Source organism: Myotis davidii, unplaced genomic scaffold, assembly GCF_000327345.1.
Source record: "Myotis davidii unplaced genomic scaffold, ASM32734v1 scaffold1119, whole genome shotgun sequence".
Lineage (NCBI taxonomy): Eukaryota > Metazoa > Chordata > Mammalia > Chiroptera > Vespertilionidae > Myotis > Myotis davidii.
Genome location: NW_006289821.1, coordinates 108,155 through 113,252, shown reverse-complemented (window position 1 = coordinate 113,252; position 5,098 = coordinate 108,155).

Below are 5,098 nucleotides of genomic sequence, written 5' to 3'. Positions count from 1 at the left end.
GGTGGGGGGTGGGGGGGTGGGATTTGACCTCCAGGCCAACTGGCTGTGAGAATCAGCTGTGTCTTCAGTGGGAGAACTTCTGTCCTCTAGGGAGGTGCTAGTCTAGCCTTTGCCTGAGTCTATCCAGCAAATGCCTCTGTGCAAGGCTTGGGCAGGCTGGTTCCCAGGAGATCAACAGGGTGGGTGGAGTGAGCTGTTATGGCTGCTCTCAGTCCTGTCCCCAGAGGCTCTGCCTCTCAGTGTCCCAGCAACCGCTGCTAGTACCTCTGAGAGAAAGCTGCCCTCGAGTTTCGACCGATTCCAGACAGTCCCACTTCTCCCGATGAGTCTGGGTCCCCAGAGACTCACCTGGAACTGGAGCTCAGAGCCTGAGACTCCCTCCCAATTGAAATAGACAACCTCGCCCTCAGCCGCCAGCCCGCTCTGCACGCACCTCTGCACCTTTGTATTTTACTTCCACACCGCGCCTCCTCTGAGTCTCGGTATGCTTTTCTCTTTCCTTCTAGTTGTAGAATTTCTCCTCAGCCAGCCTTCCATCTTGATGTCCGTTCCATCTTTTAGTTGTATTTTTGAAGTGGTTGTGTGAGGCAGCAATCTCCGGTGTTTACCTATGCCACCATCTTGGTTTTCTCCTAGCCTTTTGCTTTCCAATATTTGTATTTTAAAAAATAATTTAATTGAATAGCCCCTACAATATTTTATTGTCACAGGCCATATTTTTCCTTTCCTTCTTGATGCACTCTGGTAACATCGCAAGCAAGGGCATTCTGACTGAGGCACGATCTACCTCCAATGAAAGGTTTTGATATAAATTATTGCTCATCACTAAATTTTAGTAATTGTCGTAAAAACATCTATTTTGTTCTAGTGCAGATATAACTGTGAATTGTATCAAGTAAGTTAATGGACTCATGGATTATTATTTCTTATTGTATCATATGCTGGCAGTTTAATTTCTTTCACTCTTAAAAATTGTTAGCCCGTAGCTGGCTTGGCTCAATGGATAGAGCATTGACCTGTGAACTAAAGGGTCCTGGGTTTGAGTCTGGTCAAGGGCATATGCCTGGGTTGCTGGCTCAATCCCCTGTGGGGGGCATTCAGGAGGCAGCCAATCAATGATTCTCTCTTTCTCTCTGAAATAAAAATAAATCAATTAAAATTTTAAAAAATTTAAGTGTTGAAAGCAGTGTGCATGTATACATTTATGATAGTGGTGGTGATCATGATGATTGTGGTGGTGGTGGTCCTGGTGATGGTGATTAGGGTGGTTGTGGTAGTGGTTTGATTATGCTTTAAATTTAGAAGGGGATTTTGCCTGTCTACCCATTCTCTCCATTCCTAACATATTTTTTTTTCACTTAGATTATAAAGCTGTAATAGTGAAGAAATTTATCTTTTTTTAAAAATATATTTTATTGGCTTTTTACAGAGAGGAAGGGAGAAGGATAGAGAGTTAGAAACATTGATGAGACAGGAACATTGATCAGCTCCCGTCTGCACACTCCCTACTGGGGATGTGCCCACAATCAAGGTACAAGCCCTTGACTGGAATCAAACCTGGGACCCTTGAGTCCACAGGCCGACACTCTACCCACAGCCAAACCGGTTAGGGCAAGAAATTTATTATACCATTTGAATCCCAATGCCTAGAATGTCACTTTATATCTAATAAAATACTTATAAAATATTTGTTAGAGATGTTAATGCTGGAACAGTGTCTCTAGGGTTTGGGACACGATAGACAAATGTAGATTTAAGATTGGGTAAGTTAAGAAGGAAGCATGAGGACCACATATTGAAACAGGAGGTGTTTCAGTGGCATTTAGATTCTACTAGAGTTAATTCAATTTTAATGACAATTATTAAACTTTTCTGATATGCCATTTGCTGTTATATGTATTTGAGATACATATATGTATAAACAGAAAAGTGACCCAGCCCTCCTGGAACTTACATTTAATATCAGAAGCTAGACACTTAACATTGAATATAATAAATATGGAAAATATAATATGTTAAGTGATAATATGTTATAGAAAAACAAAGGAACAGATTAGGATAAGGAGAAGGAGCTTAGGGTATATAATGATTGGTGTTAAAATTTTAAATAAGGTGGATAAGGTGTACACATTGAGAAGCTGATATTTCAACAGACTTACAAAGTAAGGGACTCAGACATTAGGACACTGAAGGAAAGATTATTCCTGACAGAGGAACAGCCAATGTAAATATTTTAATTTGGGTCTCAGGGCAGAGCAGGGCAATGTACTAAGAATAGTAAGGAGGCCATAATGGTTGGAGGGGAGTGAGCAAGGAGTAGGAAGGTGAGGCCAGAGTGAAAAGAGAGGGCTATGTTGTATAGGGCTGTAGAGATCATTACAAGGATTTTGGACTTTACTCTGAAATCAATTGAACAGCTTTGAGCAGAGGAATACCATTCTTGGGGTTTATGCTTTAAAGGATCATGCTGGTTTCTGTGCTGAGCAGAGGAAAAAGAAGGTAAAATAATGTGTAAAACCAGTTGAGGGTGTGGGGAGGCTATTGAACTTATGCAGGAGAGAAATAATAGCAGCAGTAGAGGTGGTGATAAATGATCAGACATGAGATGTATCTGAAAAATAGATACAATTTGAATTTCTGACAGATTAAATGTGAAGCTGAATACATATCATCTCATTAGCCAAGATTAAGATTAAGTTCAAAATATATGATATATTTGTTTTTTAAAAGCAAAACTATTGAATTATTATTTTTGTTATTAAAAGGCAAATAATAAATTACAAATAAAAATAAAATAAAAACATTGCATAATTAACTTCAAAACAAGTATAAATAAATGAAAATATGTTTAATAAAAGTTAAGAACCAAAGAAAGTAGGACATTTCAGCTGTTAAAATACCACTTTTTAAAAAAATCATCTAACATATAATTAAAACAAATTTTGCCTTTCTCCCCAAAATTCAGATGGGGTGGGAACAGGAATATGGAGTGTAGATGTAATGACCAGAGACATTGCTCTACAAGAAAGAAAGGCACTTACTGAATGCATAACAATGTCCAGAGTGGGCAGTAGAAATACAAAGATATTAACCCTGGTGAAATGTTCTTAGCCAGAATTCAAGCATTTGAGATTTGGAACTGATATATGGTACATTTTTACCTTCTTGAGAATGGATAGAAAGGGGATCATGAGAAGTAGGGAGAAGTTTAAAAAGAGAAATGTTAATGGAAACCATCATCTACTTTGTACTAATGTTGTTCTACTACCTTGAGAAGCACCAAGCCTTACATAAATTGGCCTTACAGTCAAGCCTCCTGTAATGTCATTGGGAAGAACAATGACTTCTGCTCAAGAGGAAAAACAAGATGTGGTTGTCATATGAAGAGTTAACACCAGCAGAAAAAGCACAGTATAAGAAAACCAAAACCAAAACAAACAAAAAGAAAGAAATTGTAATGAACAGAACAGCCAGAGAAGGCATAAGAGTTAAATAGTATCTCTAAGAGAGGGTAGAGTTTTTTAAATATATTTTTATTATTAGAAAAGAAACACGTTTTCACTATTGATTTATTTTTTATTTTAAAAAGTTTTTATTGATTTTTAGAGAGAAAGAGGAACAAGGAGAGAGAGAGAGAGAGAGAGAGAATAACAGTGATCAGTTGCCTTCTGCACATCACCTACTGGGGATCGAGCTGGCAACTCAGGTATGTGCCCTGACAGAGAATTGAACCAGTGACCTCAGAAAATTATAGAATGTTGAAAAAAGGGAGATAGAAGGAGATACAAATAAGTGGAAGAATATACTATGTTCATAGATTGGTAGAATTAACATCATTAAAATCTCTATAGTACCCAAAGCAATCTATAGATTCAATGCAATCCCCATTAAAATACCAATGGCTTATTTCAAAGATCTGGGAAAAACACAAAAGAATTTATATATGGAACAAAAAGAGAGTAGCCACAGAAATCTTGAGAAAGAACAAAGTTGGATGGATCACAGTACCAGATATCAAGCTATACTACAAAGCCACAGTAATCAAAATGGCCTGATACTGGCACAAGAATAGGCATACAGATCAAAGGAGCAGAACAGAGAACCCAGAAATTCACCCGATACAGTATGCTCAATTAATCTTTGATAAGGGAGACAAAAGTATACAAGGGAATAAATACAGTCTCTTCAATAAATGGTGTTGGGATAATTGGACAGGTACATGCAAAAAAATAAAAATAAAACTAGACCACCAACTTACATCATGCACAAGAATAAACTAAAAATGGATAAAAGATGTAAATGTAAGCTGTGAAACCATAAGAACCAAAAAAATCCTTGAAGAAAATAGACAGCAAATTATCAGACATCTCACGTTGCAAAGTTTTCACCACTACATTGTCTAGGTCGGCTAGTGGTCGGCAAACTCATTAGTCAACAGAGCCAAATATCAACAGTACAACGATTGAAATTTCTTTTGAGAGCCAAATTTTTTAAACTTAAACTATATAGGTAGGTACATTGTTATTAACTTAATTAGGGTACTCCTAAGGCTTAGGAAGAGCCACACTCAAGGGGCCAAAGAGCCGCATGTGACTCGGGAGCTGCAGTTTGCTGACCATGGGTCTAGGACAAAAGAAACAAAAGAAACAATAAACAAATGGGACAACATCAAAATAAAAAGCTTCTGCTCAGCAAAAGAAACCAGCATTAGCCTACCTTGATTGGCTCAGTGGATAGAGCATTGGCCGACGATGTGAAGGGTCCCAAATTTGATTCCAGATAAGGGCAGGTACCTGGGTTACAGGCTCTATCCCTGGCTCCGATAGTGGGGGCTGCCAGTGGGTGGGGGAGGGGAGGGTGTGGGAGGCAACCAATTGATGTGTCTCTCTCACATCCATGCTTCTCTCTCTTCCTTCCACTCTCTCTAAAAATCAATGGAAAAATATTCTCTCATGAGGATTAAAAAAAGAAAGAAAGAAACCAGCATCAAAATGAAAAGGGAACTTACTGTATGGGAGAACATCTGATAAGAGGTTAATATCCAAAATATATAAAGTACTCATACAACTCAACAAAAAGAAGACAAATAACCCAATCA